At 39.8% G+C, this 17,196-nt stretch overlaps 1 protein-coding gene across 2 annotated transcripts in view; it reads left to right on the top strand.

The window, feature by feature from the left end:
• The window catches only part of LOC129830137 (protein ELFN1-like), a 79,078-nt gene that overhangs the window by 35,948 nt on the left and 25,934 nt on the right, over positions 1-17,196 (top strand). For both annotated transcript variants that reach the window (XM_055892426.1, XM_055892436.1), the window contains exon 2: positions 4,303-4,398. The gene's annotated coding sequence lies outside the window, so the exon portion shown is untranslated. The remainder of the gene's footprint in view (positions 1-4,302; positions 4,399-17,196) is intronic.

The raw sequence follows: 17,196 nt of genomic DNA, 5'->3' as shown, positions 1-17,196 counted from the left end.
GGCTCCTCGCCTCCATGCCTTCAGGTCTAACTAACGGAGAGACTGACTCACTCAGATGTGAAATGAAGTTTACAAAAACAGGGTCTGTTTTCCTACTGGATCTTGTGCATAGCCCAACAAAGTGAGAATTCAACAAATACGAAAACAAATTGTTGCCTCGGAAAACGATCCATATGGTCTTCCTGGAATCAGTCTTTTCCACCCAAACTTAACTTAATCGCCTGAATCCATTGTTTTTAGATTAGCTTGGTTGCCCTGTATTTAGAAAGGTTGGTTGCATTGCACCACCACAGATATAGTCACTTTTCAATCCAACTAATGATTAATTGTGTGATCTAAATATTTCCATTTTAGAAACCAGTATAATGATGATTTAAATGGTTTGACTATCCAGATCTGTTTACACTTGATTGATATCCAGATACAATGGATCCCTCCAGAGGTAGTCAGGAAGATCTGATCACAATCAGATCACTAATGCGTCTTTTAATCATCTACACCTGTTTTAAAAAACGTGTGCACAATCACAATGTCGACAAGATCAGGACCAAGGACGCATGTTAGAACCAGGTGTAAACGGGGCTTCTGTTTCATCATGTGGAGGCTGTTCTTTGTCTTAGGGTGTCCCCTCTATGATTGTCTAAGCATAATCCCAGTGTGTGCATCTCAGCCCATCACAGAGAATAATTATAGGGGTACTCATGAATGCACGACTGCATACTTCTCCTCTTAAAAAGACCTCCAAGACGGCCAGCCACCCTCTCTTATGGCCGTCTTTTAAGACACCTCAAATCAAATCAACGTTTATTGGTCGCGTACACAGTTTAGCAGGTGTTATAGCAGGTGCAGCGAAATGCTTATGTGACTAGGTCCTAAAAATGCAGTAAAACCTTACATCATTCTTATGGTTTCACTGTATGTTACTGTGCTGTGTAGTGCTGCATCTGTCTCCAACTCCACCTTTTGGGAATATTCCATTGGAATTATGCTCTTGTACAAAAAAGCCACTGCACTTAGCAATTCACTTTCTTCTTCTACAAAGCTTTTGTGAGCCGATGGCATTTTTTCATACCTGGAAGATTATTTGAGTTTTAATCTCATTTTTGTATTTGTATTTTCTGCAGATCACACATGATTAAATATAGGATATTTTCAGAGCAAAGATACACAAACTAACCCATATTTTCTTTCTGTTCAAAATGATCTTTAAATTAATTGGCCAGGGGTTCTTTTATTACTGATTGAATTCTTGGGGACGTCCAGTGCTCTTTTTGTTTTCAGATGAGTCCATCCATTCCATTCTGGAATCTCTCATCCCGTCTCTGTTGTTTTCTTTGTACATTCGTTAAAGTCTCAGCTTTAACCAAGCACATTGAGGTCCCTCAGAGAAGGGTTGCAATGCAACACTAAGTTAACAATGTAATTACCATCACTATTTTGTGCCGCACTGCTTTGAAGTATTAAAAATAGAGGGGAATACACAACAAAATGTGTAATTGGGAAATGTTGGATTCCCACATTAACAGCCCCAGTTTAATTTTCTATTGTTCAGCCTTGTCATGTTCTTCTTTAGTACAAAATTAATTGTATTTACTTGTCGACAGACCGAGAGAGTGGAATGGACAGATGGTTATCTCACAACTAACTGGCAACATCGTTCTACTACACATCTTCCACAGTGAATCTAGTACAAGAACAACCGAGCCAGACAAAACAATGTACTGGGAATCCATATTGTTGACATTCCATCCAAGATGTAAAATCGATGTGATGCATGTAATCTGTGTGGCTTGAATCCCGGCTTTAACTTAATTCCAGTACCATGGATAACCAATGCCATGACATTACCGTTACTTTCTGTGCTTCCCTTTATAATTTGTGTGATATTTGACATTGAACAGATTATAATCCAATCGGTGTATCTTGGCAGACACTGCACGTAGAACATTCTATCTTCATAGCAATAATTTATTAATGGTCTAGGAAATTCAACCCCATACTCATGGGGAACATCATTAACTTGAGACAGTAATACCTAAGAACTTCACTAATCGCGTGTAGCAATGTCTTGTAATATTGCTATCATTATCACAAATTGATACAGGGTATCCAGGGTGTCCTCAATAATGAAAACATGAGTATATTATTTCAGACACAACGGGAATGCATTTCCAGTGCAACATAGCTTCTTTTATGGAACGCTATCTTGGAGGAAAATGCATGCCAGTGATTTGTGAGCAATTGCTTCAAACTGAAGTGGACCACAGCAGGGCTATTTTGGTCCACATACCCCTGTGTGCCCCTCTGCACTTGTCAGCAGCTGAGCAGAGTCAGTCAGTCAGATCGGACTGAGTTGATGCCCAGCCTTCCAGTGCTCAGGGTCAGTGTGCCGGTGATGTGCCATAAACTCCTGCTCTGTCTCTCTCCAAGGCCATATGGGGCCTGCACCTCCTCCTGGGCTCCTGCTCCCCCCTGCGGCCTGCTCCCCACCCCCACCCCCCACCCCACCTCAGAAACACTTACATCACAAATAGGTCAGAATCCTGTCAAAACGACATGTACTGTCTGAGTAGAGAAGAGCATCAGCCACTGAGATAACATGGGGGGGAGGGGATGATTCTGCTCTAATAGGAGATGTGATGTGATTCCTGTTTACTTGTCATTTTGTTTCCTTCATTTAGTTACTACATTGATTTTTTACAAATATGTGCAGGAAACAACATTTACTTACATTTGAAGTCCCCCTGGGGTTTTGCACTTCTCGTCCGTTTATATTTTTTTCTCTGTTTACATTTTTTCTCTGGAAAATAATGTATTGAGTTACGGTTGTGTTTAATAACAGTGAAAACCAATGTAGACGTGATGTTTTTTATGTCAATATTGGAGAGACCCTTGTATTCCCCCAGGGGTCTGAGTCGAGGGAAGGGTTTTCAGTTCTGCAGTGTAGGCTAGCTGGGGCAACTAACTGGGGCAGCTGCAGGATCAATCCTGCCAAAGACACAGGGCTTCCCAGGCCTGTTCAATGCCATAAAATGGGTCATTGAACAGCTAAATGGAGTCATTATGATGAGTAATTAAAAGAATAGCGCCCAAGACTCCCCAAACTCTTCTTTTGGTTCTTGTTTCCGCCGTTTTTTTTTGTTTTTTTTCAGAGGCCTGCCTGCACTATATGGCAGCTGCCTCGGGGCACTCAAACTATCACCTCTTTCAACAGAATGCAAATTGCATCCTTACCAACTAATTGAATGGTGTTATCTATCGTCCTCGGATTTATTGAAATTCTAGCAGTGTTTCAGATTTCCATTAGCTACTGTTCAACATTGCATTTCTGTCTGTGTTTTTCCCAAGATACTGCATGTCACGCAAACAGTGTATCACAGGAGAGGGGACTAGAGAATCATTTCATTTCGACAAGAGTACTAATATGAATACTGATAGCGCACTCATCTGAAGCTTGAGTTAATATGTATGTAGGTGTCTCTATATAGGAACTTTTCATTAGTGCAGTGTTGCATAGAGACTTCATAAACAAGATCATACCAACATGAGTAAAGACAACAGCAGGGCTATACATCATATTCTATTTAGCTAACAAATGACATATACTGGGTACAAAGCATCCGTTTCTCATCATTGTCTTGCCTTTCCGTAATATGAACAGAGAGAGCACCCATGTTCCCCTTGGGCAGTGAGTATGGAAAATAGTCATTGGGTTTATACGGGAAGCCATTTAGAGGGAGGAAAGCAAATTGAGTTTTGTTTAATTAGTACGAGCAGTTTGCTGATCACAGGAAATTGCATGGCCAGAATATGGTATACAGGATTTCATTAGCTTGTTCCTGTTAATTGAGGTTTATAGAGTGAATCAAATCAGTCCTTTAAAAAAAGGGTTGTGCTATTGGACGTGCTCATGAATTGCTATTGCAGAGAGCCCCAGCAATGATAGGTCATTATAGGTAATACGGGTCACCCACCTAAGATGAATTCCCCTAATCAATCCTTGATGACAGAAATGTATACTGTTGGGGGTACTGGAGGACCGGAGTTAGGAACCACTCCTTTATGAGCACTACGAAAACCAACGACCCTGTCCTGAACCAAAACAGCAGTGTGATCTGGATAGATACTAAAATATTGATTTCTACATGGATTTCTATCTTTGTTTGGACAGAAATGTTTTAAAACCACTCAAAAGTTATTGAGAGATTCCTTCACACATTGCACTCTGCCATATGTTTTCCTGTGCGTAGAGCAAAAAGGAGCTGTTTGATTTAACCTTCGATTATCTGTGTGTTTCCCCAGAGGACCAGAAGAAGGATCCATGAGGACTGGACTGATGCTGCTGGAGGATCCCAGAGATGCTTTTACTTATCGGAGACATTAACCCAGATAGCAGAGGTAAGTCCAGTGACTGGCATGGATTCAACCTTAGCATGACTCCCTCCAGGTGATACGCTGCCCTGTAATGTGTGTCCCTAAGAGGATCCCGGGGAATCTATCTCTAATCTCCCGGTCACAATACGCATGGATAACTACATGAGACAAGACAAGCCCTCACAGGACATGGCATTCTCCAACAAAAGAAAATCAATTCGAAGGGTCAGTTCTAAATTCACTGGGTGGGGGTCATAAAAACTGTAAAAATACAAATGCACACCGCCCACCCTCATAGAATTGATAATAAATGATGTTTATGATCACAAGTAACAGCAACTGTAGCAACCCTGTGTTTATAAATGTGGATAAACATCAACTTTGCCATACTGGCATGTTTTTGTGACATAGTCGATGCCACGCAGGGCTACGGGCCAGAAGGTTGAGGGTTCCCAGACCACCACGTACGAGCTTGCTCTCCCTACTTGTTTCACTAGGCCTACACTACGACCAGAGCTGGCTGCAGACCATGATAAGCTAGGGAGAAATCAGATTTTCTACATTTTGATGCCATATTTATAGTTATATAAAATATATGCAACACATTTTCCATTAACAGAATTCTGTGCCAATGCGCCACACAGCCAATTAACAAAGCATACTGACTTTGGGTGCTAAGAACAGCTCTTAATGTGGTATATTGGCCATATACCACACCCCCTCGTGTCTTATTGCTTAACTGTTCTTACCAGGTAGACTGTTATATTTAAAAAAGTTAATATTACAGTCTGTGGCTCTGGTATTTTTCTGGTGGACAGCTCTAACCAATAACAAATAGTTGGATAGGTACCTGGGGGCTGAATCTGGGATAATTCTGTGGACCAGACCAAGTTGAATTAATACTACAATTGTTTTTCCACAGATAGCCATCCTAGCTGCTTAAATGATTGACCTCCAGATGAGTATGAGAGGGTAGTTCAAGCACAATTCTTACAAGCTTGTTTTGGCTGGTCTGTAGCTTATTCTTTAGACGTTTGGGGCTGCTGTTGAACCGTGATGTGCAGGCATAATCAAAGTGACACTGGATTAGAGCACTTGCCAGAGTCTTTATGGTGTTTATAGCTAGGTTTCCATCCAATTGGCAAAAGATTTTCATTCAAATGTTCAAACATTTGCATAAAACAATATTTTCCCCATTCCCCACCAACACAATCTCACATTCAACTTGTGCAATATGTACAAAAAGTATTCCAGCAGATTCCGTGCATTTTTGTGTCTTAATTCGTGTGAAAAGACACACATTTATATGTGACTTCATTCAGAGGAAAATACATTTTGGGGAGGCAAACTTCGGAACAATGTTTTGAAAGTCATTAGAGCAATGCACGATGGGCAATGGTGTTCTACACTACCTTTTTTTGTTTCCCACTTTTATTTATATATATATATACAGTGCCTTCGGAAAGTATTCAGATCCCTTGACTTTTTCCACATTTCGGTACGTTACAGCCTTATTCAAAATGGATAAAAATAAAAAAATACTCAGAAATCTGCACACAATACCCCATAATGACAAAGCGAAAACAAGTTTTTAGAAATGTTTACAAATGTATAAAAATCTAAAACAGAAATAGGAAGGAAGGAATTGTCCATAGAGCTCTGAGACAGGATTGTGTAAAGGCACAGATCTGGGGAAGGGTACCAAAACATTTCTGCAGCATTGAAGATCCCCAAGAATACAGTGGCCTCCATCACCACCAAGACTCTTCCTGGAGCTGGCCGCCCAGCCAAACTGAGCACCAGGGGAGAAGGGCCTTGGTCAGGGAGGTGACTAAGAACCTGATGGTCACTCTGAGAGAGCTCTAGAGTTCCTCTGTGGAGATGAGAGAACCTTCCAGACGGAAGCCAATCCTCAGTAAAAGGCAGATGACAGCCTGCTTGTACTTTGCCAAAAAGGCACCTAAAGACTCTCAGACCATGAAAAACAAGATTCTCTGGTCTGATGAAACCAGGATTGAACTCTTTGGCCTAAATGTCAAGTGTCACATCTGGAAGAAACCTGGCACCATCCCTACGGTGACGCATGGTGGTGGTAGCATTTTCAGCGGCAGGTACTGAGAGACTTTGATCGAGGCAAAGATTAACTGAACAAAGTACAGAGAGATCCTTGATGAAAACCTGACCTCACCTTCCAACAGGACAACGACCCTAAGCACACAGCCAAGACAGCGCAGGAGTGGCTTCGGGACAAGTCTCTGAATGTCCTTGAGTGGCCCAGCCAGAGCCCGGACTTGAACCCGATCGAACATCTCTGGAGAGACTTGAAAATAGCTGTGCAGCAACGCTTCCCATCCAACCTGACACAGCTTGAGAGGACCTGCAGAGAAGAATGGGATAAACTCGTCAAATACAGGTGTGCCAAGCTTGTAGCGTCATACCTAAGAAGACTCGAGGCTGTAAACACTGCCAAAGGTGCTTCAACAAAGTACTGAGTAAAGGGTCTGAATATTTATGTAAATGTGATATCTGTTTTTTATTTAATACATTTGCAAAAATTTCTAAAAACCTGTTTTTGCTTTGTGATTGTGAGGTATTGTGTGTAGATTGATTAGGCAAAATAACTATTTATTTCATTTTAGAATAAGGCTGTAACGTAATAAAATGTGGAAAAAGTCAAGGGGTCTGAATACCTTCCGATTGCGCTGTATGTCGAATTTTATGAGGGTTGCCAGATAGCAGAAAAATACAGATTTCTTTTTTTTTGTGGTATCGATGAAAATATTTGACTGGGGAATATGGATACAATTTTATGTTGGGAAATTATATAATTATATAATACACACCATTATACACTTACACACCAACACACATATACACACCCTCCCTTTTTTTAAAACTTATGTTGTAGCCAACTCTTGACTTTTGTATTCATAATTTTTAATAAAATATTTGTATCTAGTTGTCATGTGTTCATTATCTTTAGCTGGTTAAGTGTTTGTAGTTTGAATGTTTCAGTAATGATTAACATGGTTAAATAGCCCTAAATCTCTACCTGATTTAGTTTTTGGTATATTTGGCATTTTTATACATATTCTGTATTTCCACTGAAGAAAGCAATAATAAATCAACACGCTACTGTAAATAAATGGACACTACCTGTTATAAAATGGAAATTGCTCTCCATAAATAAATGAAGCAATTCGGGTGGGTTTCACAGCCCTATAATAATGAAGCAAGTTGTATCAGCTTAAAAAGGGTTTATTCACAACCTATGGGGTATAAGATATTTGGAAATGTGGTATAGGAGAGTCTGAAATGAATTGAATATCCTTAACCTAAACTATGTTCAATGTCAGCAGTAATTTCAAGTGAGAAATGCTCAGTTTGGGTTTTGCAGCCCTATAATAATGATACAAGTTATTTCACCTTAAAAAGGGTTTATTTGCAACCTCTGGGGTATAACATGTTGGGCAAAGTAGTATAAAAGAGTCTGACATATTACCCCTAATTTGAGTTCAGTCTTTGCTAATGAGAACCAAGAGAGGCCTAGCTTCATCCTTCATGACTGGGAAAGGCCTCGATTCTTGTGTGCTCATTTTGAGGATGCTGAATATTTTGGATGAACGTGAGCATGCCTACAAGAGACGTTTGAAGTAGCCTAATCCGATTCAAACATTGTGACTGGTTGTGTTTCTGCCACATATAAAAAGTAATACATTTTAATAGTTAAATTACAAATATTTAGGCTCGGGTTGGAGAGGACGCAGAGCATGTGTTAAGCTTTCCTGAATAACTGGGACTGCCAGGAGCATGTGGTCACACTATTATAGGACTTGGGAGAATGATGATCTGCAACAGACAGCCCAGCTTAGTAAAATAGAAAATAAAACAGAAGTAAAAATACACCCAGACTGGCTACTGTTCCTTTCTAGACCTTATAAACTGTAGAGAGAAGACCCACAACTGATCCACCGATCCCATAGGGCGGCGCAGAACTGGCCCAGCGTCGTCCGGGTTTGGCCAGGGTAGGCCGTCATTGTAAATAAGAATTTGTTCTTAACTGACTTGCCTTGTTAAATAAAGGTTAAATTAAAAATTAAAAAATACAAATTGAATGAAACATTCAAATTACAGGGCTTTTCCGTTATTCAAATTACATTTTCCCTGCAGCCTAGAGTATAATAATGCAATTATTCATTGTATTGTGGTGTTGTAGACTACTATAGGTAGGATACTAGAAATGTCCCTAAACAAGATCAATAGGAAAGCTTTTTGAGCTGCATGTCTCATGTCTTCACTGTCCTTTCATGCACAATTATGCACCTGGTTTCTCCGCTGCCTATCAGCTATACCTATTTGTTCTTGTGGATTCATATGGAACATTTATGAAGCTTTGAATGCTTTTATGTGTGGTATGATTGCTAGTTAGCCTAATGCAGATCTGGACAAACGATCCACCTACCACTATTGTCACTATGAATGGTGGATAGAGTACAGGATAGACAGTTAGTCTGGTAGACTTTATACAACGGATGGGTCTAATCCTGAATGCTGATTGGTTAGAAAAGCATTCCAGCCGGTGTCTATTCCACCAGCTAAATCTATGACGTTAAAATGACTATTTACTCTGTTCCATCTTACTGTGCTATCCAGTGTCTCATCAGCCCAACCAGGCAATTTATAAACTTGTTTTCCACTATAAAAAGCATCTAGACATGTTCTTACATTTCTTTGAGCCTAACATTTAGCGGAGATTTGTATAAACCTTGCTGTGTCTCCAACATTTGCAACGTTATTTCCATATTACATTTCGATCTCCAGCTCTCCCATAGTAAAGAAGGTGTAGGGGTCGGGAGTCGGGACGAGACAGACAGGCAGACAGCGATTCTCAGCCATTCTAAATCATGAATCAGCTGGCATAATTTTTATTGATATATACAAAGAAATGTCAATTGAAGGTAAAACAAAACGAAGTGCAGGTAGTTTGCTGTCTTTCCAGCTTCAGTTTGAAGTGAAATTGTTAGCTGTGTTGTTGGCTAGCTCCTCTGAACAACAGTGTCCTGATGAGAGAGCACATTTTCTATGCCAGGCAAAATCGTGCCTCATTAGCTCATTGTTATGGATATATCCAAATAAATGTCACAAGAAAACAGCTTAAACAAATGCAAATGCAGCTACTGTTGTTATTCTGGCTGCACTGTTTGACATGACTGTAAATTAGCTATAGTTGGCTAGCTAGCAAGCAAGGGATAAGAACGTTGCCAGCCAGTATGGCAATGTAACATTTAGAAAGAACGACTGGACCGCGTCCATAGATACAGAACAAAAAGACTGAATGACAGGGTCACGTCTCTGGCAACCAAACCAATAGAACGAACGACCAGCCGGCTTGGGTAGCAACCCTAGATTTTTGTCGGGACTATCTGGTGGAAGGATTAAATAGAATGATTCAATTCATTAAAACATTTATTTTAATGGAAATATTATTTGAATATGTTGGTAACCAGTTGTATAAAAGTGATAATGCACTCAAAACCGGTGTTTTGAGGATATATTGGCACAGTTTGCCGGCCCTCCACTTCGTCTCAGGCCTAACACCCGTGCCAATATATCCTCCTAACACTGTCTGAGGGCATTATGACTTAAATATTAACCTGTCATATAGTTAGTGTACGGAAAGCGTAGTGCATAAGGGAAGTACCAAGCAGATGAGGAAATGTGTCTAGGATGGCAGAAAATATTTAGTAAAACCTGCAAAAGAGTGAATGTAAACCAAGGAAGAAACACACTACCCGCCCATGTGCCCAATATAAAAAACACAAACCTCCCTATGCTTGAGTACCAGCTCTAGAGACTGAATGGTAAAGTGATTCAAACGTGTCAATCTTGAAATTATTTGGTGGAATTTCACTAAAATACATACCACTACTATGAACATATTCTCTTAGAACTTGTAGACAGTACCTCAATTGTCATGTTTTTCACATTGTGGAGAATCCAAGGGCAGTGGAGAATAAACAGCATGGCAACAGGAATTTAACCAAGGTTTACTGCTAGAAAGCCTCAAACTCTCATTGTTAAACCCTAAAGGGATGGAATCTGTTGGTAGAACCACAGATAGCCATGTTGTCTGCTGCTAAGGTAAAGGCTCAAATCTGTCGTTTTTTAACACAATACAACACTATCAGAACTCAGGATAAGACCCAGACAGCTAGAGTCACAGATGTTTACTGACCCAAACAGGGGGCATGCAAAAGACAGGTCAAGGTCCGTAATCCAGGGCAGATAAGGTCCAGAACAGCAGGCAGGCTCAGGGTCACGACAGGCAGAATTGTCAGAACCAGGGAAACAGACCTTGAGAAAGCAGCTAGACAGGAAACCACACTGGTAAGACCTGACAAGAGAAGACGAACTGGCAACAGACAAACAGAGAACACAGGTATAAATACACTGTGGATAACGAGGAAGATAGGCGACACCTGGAGGGGGGTGGAGACAAGCACAAAGACAGGTGAAATAGATCACGGTGACAAACACATGGTGGTATGCTGCTCTCTGTCAATCTTCGAAGAAGGCATCTAAGAACGTACACAATTGTGTATAGACTGAATTGTAGATACTATGAAGAGCAATCTTTCCTGAGTCCATAAGGTCAAACCATCAATAGTTATAATATGCTCACCAATGCAAGGGTCACTAAAATATGATATTCATTCTGCACATCCGGAGCAGGATTAGAACTCTTAAATCTATTAGTCTTTCATGTTTTAATGATTTTTACCTGTTACAATTTTTTATTATAATTTAAAACTGGAGCTAATATTGACACTGTTTCCTTTTGATTTCAAACAATGTCAGTGTCCATGGCAACTAGATTTCAATGTGAGCCAAATTGGCTTTTGATGTGTCTTTGTCAATCACGAGCGAGGGTGGCACATTTGGAAGGACTTCAAAATGTTATCACAGTTGAACACATCAATGTGAACGCCTGGATAGCTAGATCAATTGACTGGCGTTGATTTAATCTCTCCAGTATAGACAGTGGTGATGTACTGCCCTCGGGAGCCCTACTTGAGCAAAAAGCAACATGTTCACTTCTCATCTGAGGATGATCCAAAGGGTCAACTTCAAGTCCATGCACTCATTCTATTTAGCCCCTCTAACTGAGCCTTGGAATTGAGGAGACAATACAAAGACTGTGAGTATGGTTTTTAATGACCACTTTGAACCTGTGATTGACACTTTGCTTTGGAGGAAGTTTCGGACGTCTGGATGTTAAACAGTTGAAAAGAGGTGAGGGCCCTCTGTGCCAAGCTGCTTTCTTTGACACGTGTCACAAGGGACAGAGCCTGTCCAGAAAGAATGCTGTGGTAAAACTATGGAACATCGCCTATTGTTCCCATGGTACTGTAGAGGAGATTGAGATCAAGATTCACTGTGGCATTATGTGCAATATGACACAAAATGGAGAGTAGTAAGAAACCAGTATGGCAGTGTTTAAAACCTTTACCCTCTAAGTTATAGAGACAGGGGAGGTTTTATTTGTTTTTCTTTATTCTGTACAGCCCCAATGGGGACAGTAAATATTCCACTAGTAGTGAGACTAGAGGACAGAGAACCCCCCCTGGAAGACATGCTCATGACATCAGAGAACGTTGACTGACATAGACTCGGAATAGATTTCCACTGCTAACCTTCATGCTCCCTTCACCTATGGCCTTGAGTCACAGAGGCTTCCTATTTATTGTTTGTCTCATATGTTTGTGCTGCTAATATACTATCCCTCACACATATACTGTGCAGTAAGGTCATTCTTCCTCAAAATTGCATTTATCTGAAAACAAAAAAAAACGTATTATAAGAATATCATACTCTGTGAAGGCTACTGTATAGGTGAACTTATTGCAAAATACCTCAAGCGAGAATTGAAATGATGAGATCCGTCGCTGTAGGGCTGTTATTTTTCAAGTCACATGCAGTATGTCTCACACAACAACATACTTTTTGTTGTAAATATGTTTCCTACTGTGTCATGAATGCTGTTCTGCAGCAAAAATCTGCACATATGCATATGCCAAATATCACAATTTCAATCATCAAGGGGATCCCTGGTGCTTTTCCCTCCCATGGCCATTAACTCCCCTGCACAATCATTTTATCTGTATGACTCATTTAAAAAGAGTAGAGTAGGTCTGTGCAGCATCAGCTTTAAACTGCTTCTCATCTCTACTGACTGACATTTAGCACCGTAGTGCCACTGCACACTGGATGGTGAGAATATGAAGAAACGCCAATCACACCTCTGATAAGGTTTAGTTTGTGAAAGCTTATCTCTATGTTAACCTCTAATGGTGAGGGGAACAAGAACTATCAGCCTGGTCTCATAGACTAGACGTAACATAGTAAATGTAAATCTGGGACACTCAAATGAGTATGATATGTTACGTTTGGTATGGTTAGAGCAGACGGTTGGTTACTTAAGGCTGGCCGAGGTGGATAAGTGGGTGTATAACACAAATGTCTAGCAACCCAGAGGTTGAGAGTTTGAATCTCATCATGAACAACCTACTTTGTAGGTACTTTGCAACTTCTTAGCATGTTAGCTAACCCTTCCCCTAACCTTAACCCTTTTACCTAACTCCTAATCTTAACCCTAACCATAACCCTTACCACTAACCCCTAGCCTAGCTAGAATTTGTAGAATTTGTAACACGCCATAAGTTTTGCAAATTCGTAACATATAGTACATTTAGCAAATTCGTAACGTATTGTAAGTTAAGAAAATTCGTAACATTTAATACGAATTGGAATTCATAACATATCATACAAAATCGGGGATGGACATCCACAAACTAATACATGCCATATATGAGGGATACAATCTTCCCAGCTCTGCTGATTTTGCTGCGAGGAGGCAGAGTCATTAGATCATTTAATTTGGTACTGTCCATACTGTATGTAGCTCGTTTTTTGGTCACAGGTCCAGGAATGGCTGAAGAATTGCAACATTTACCTAAAACTAATTTGAAAAGTCATAGTCAATCGATCAATAATTGAATAATTATTTTAGCAAAAAAAATGTATCTTTAATTTACAATCTGTAGAAACTATGAGAATAGAAAGGTTCAGTACTTTTGTGATGCACCACAGCACAGTTGAAAAATATATGGCAAATAGAATCCAATATGGATGGTGTTAAGAGATAGATGGGAGGGGTTGAATGGAGCTGAACAGTGGGACTAATAACAACAAGATAACAAATGTAAAACATACTGGGTCTGTAAAATGAATAAAGGATCAGAACTTTTGTGAAATAGCACAGTTACAAATATATGGCAAATAGAAATCAAACTGCATGAACATCAGAAATAGAGGAAGGCCAGGACTAAAAACAAACAAAATATAACTATTGTAAAATAGATTGTGTCTGTGAAATGTGTATAGTATGTTTAAGCCGGCAGTAGAAGCCTAAGTGTTATTGTTCATTAGTTTACTTTAATTGGGGGAGGAGTGGTAGGGTTTGTGGGGAATAATAAAGGAAGGTATATTCTAAAACAAAGTGTGTATGTGTATATATGTATACATCTATGTGTATATATGTATATATATGTATATGTATGGATGTTTATATATATATATATATATATATATATATATATATATATATATATATATATATATATATATATATATATATATACAGTATATGTAGGTATGTGTATGTATGTATATAGATATATATATTTACCCCAAAATATATATGGGGGATTGGAAATGATGCAGACAATTACATTGATGGAAGCAACAATCTATACTCAATATTAAAGCTTTAAAAAAAAGGAACACATGCCATACAAAGCATAACATATCATACTAAATGGAGAGAATTGGATTTACATACAGAATAATACGAAATGCTCTGAGACCAGGTCGGAACTATCAGATACCAGTCTTCTGAGTAGATTTAAAACAATATATACAGTACCAGTCAAAGGTTTTGACAAACCTACTCATTCAAGGGTTTTTCTTTATTTTTAGATTTTTCTACAATGTAGAATAATAGTGAAGACATCACAACTATGAAATAACACATATGGAATCATGTAGTAACCAAAAAAGTAAAAACAAATACATATATTTTTATTTTATTTGAGATTCTTCAAAGGAGCCACCCTTTGCCTTGGTGACAGCTTTGCACACTCTTGGCATTCTCTCCAGCAGCTTCATGAGGTATGCTTTTCCAACAGTCTTGAAGGAGTTCCCACAAATGCTGAGCACTTGTTGGCTGCTTTTTCTTTAATCTGCGGTCCAACTCATAATAAACCATCTCAATTGGGTTGAGGTCAGGTGATTGGGGAGGCCAGGTCATCTGATGCAGCACTCCCTCATTCTATTTGGTCAAATAGCCCTTACACAGCCTGGAGATGTGTTTTGGGTCATTTTCCTGTTGAAAAACACATGATAATCCCACGAAGCGCAAACCATATGGGATGGCATATTGCTGCAGAATGCTGTGGTGGCCATGCTGGTTAAGTGTCCCTTGAATTCTAAATGAATCACTGACAGTGTCACCAACAAAGCATCCCCACACCATCCCACCTCCTCCTCCATGCTTCACAGTGGGAAACACACATGCAGAGATCATCCGTTCACCTACTCTGCATCTCACAGACACGGCGGTTGGAACCAAAAATCTCCAATTTGGACTTTCCAACGTCTAATGTCCATTGCTTGTGTTTCTTGGCCCAAGCAAGTCTCTTCTTCGTATTGGTGTCCTTTAATAAATACATAAATATATCTTTTCAGCAATTCAATCATGAAGGCCTGATTCACCCAGTCTCCTCTGAACAGTTGAGGTTGAGATGTGTCTGTACTTGAACTCTGTGATGCATTTATTTGGGCTGCAATTTCTGAGGCTGGTAACTCTAAAAAACTTATCCTCTGCAGTGGAGGTAACTCTGGGTCTTCCATTCCTGTGGCGGTCCTTATAAGAGACAGTTTCATTGGCTGTCATGGTTTTTAGCGACTGCACTTGAAGAAACTTTCAAAGTTATTGAAATGTACCGTATTGACTGACCTTCATGTCTTAGAGTAATGATAGACTGTAATTTCTCTTTGCTTATTTGACCTGTTCTTGCAATACTATTGACTTGGTCTTTTACCAAATAGGGATATCTTCTGTATACCCCTCCTACCTAGTCACAACACAACTGATTGGCTCAAACACATTAAGAAGGAAATAAATTACACAAATTAACAAGGCACACCTGTTAATTGAAATGCATTCCAGGTGACTACCTCTTGAAGCTGGTTGAGAGAATACCAAGAGTGTGCAAAGCTCTCATCAAGGCAAAGGGTGGCTACTTTGAAGAATCTCAAATATAAAATATATTTTGGGTTACTACATATGTCCATATATGTTACTTCATGGTTTTGATGACTTCACTATTATTCTACAATGTAGAAAATTGTCAAAATAAAGAAAACCCCTTGAATAAGTAGGTGTGTCCAAACTTTTGACTGGTACTGTATATATGTTGGCACCCAGAGAAAGACAAATGGCACCTATTTTTTTTGTAAGATTCATACATAACTGATACAGGTATCAATACTAAATTGATACTGTGGGGGCAATGTATTCAGTGTTGAGACAGGTTAAGGGTTGGAGGCATAGGAGTGACCTTGTGATTTATTTGAGGTACTTTTATCACTTTCAATGAAGCAAACATATGTAACATTTCCCCAGTGCAATCCTATCCACCTGACAGAGCCTGGATTGAGAGAACAACATTTTAATCAACAAACAGGCTTGATGATGCATTCTGCCAATGTTATTTCCCTGCAGCCTGCTAAATGTGATGCGTTGCGATTCATATAAAAACACAGTTATGAGAATTCAAATGAAAACATCCACAAACACCTGTGAAAAGGCCAGGGCCCAGTGGTGCTCAATCAACACAATTGATTTTCCATGTTCTATATTTAGTCTACAAGAAACAGACGTCAAATATCCTTGAACGTAACAGCTGAGGTTGAATGTAAAGCAGCAATGGACCTACAACACCATACACTACCCATTACTAGCCACTAGGAGATGGTGGTCTAGCCGGCTCCAGTCCTAATGAGTATACAAAACATTAAGGACACCTGCTCTTTCCATGACATAAACTGACCAGGTGAATCCACGTGAAAGCTATGATCCCTTATTGATGTCACTTGTTAAATCCACTTCAATCAGTGGAGATGAAGGGGGTGAGACAGGTTAAAGAAGGATTTTTAAGCCTTTAGACAATTGAGACATGGATTGTGTATGTGTGCCATTGAAGGTGAATGGGCAAGACAAAAGATTTAAGTGCCTTTGAATGGGGTATGGTAGAAAGGTGCCAGGCTCACCGATTTGTGTCAATAACTGCAACACTGCTGGGTTTTTCACACTCAACAGTTTCCTGTGTGTATCATGTATCATGTATCAATGTCCCCTCGTTTACTCCCTGTTCACCCATGACTGCATGGCCAGGCACGACTCCAACACCATCATTAAGTTTGCCGACAACAGTGGTAGGTCTGATCAACGACAACGATGAGACAGCCTATAGGGAGAAGGTCAGAGACCTGGACGTGTGGTGCCAGGATAACAACCTCTCCCTCATTGGGATCAAGACAAAGGAGATGATTGTGGACTACAGGAAAAGGAGGACCGAGCACGCCCCCATTCTCATCGACGGGGCTGTAGTGGAGCAGGTTGAGAGCTTCAAGTTCCTTGGTGTCCACATCAACAACAAACTAGAATGGTACAAACACACCAAGACAGTCGTGAAGAGG

The sequence above is a fragment of the Salvelinus fontinalis genome, chromosome 2 (genome assembly GCF_029448725.1).
Source record: "Salvelinus fontinalis isolate EN_2023a chromosome 2, ASM2944872v1, whole genome shotgun sequence".
In the NCBI taxonomy this organism is placed as follows: Eukaryota; Metazoa; Chordata; class Actinopteri; order Salmoniformes; family Salmonidae; genus Salvelinus; species Salvelinus fontinalis.
Note: the sequence above shows the minus strand (reverse complement) of the source record. Positions and strands in the feature narration are given on the sequence as shown.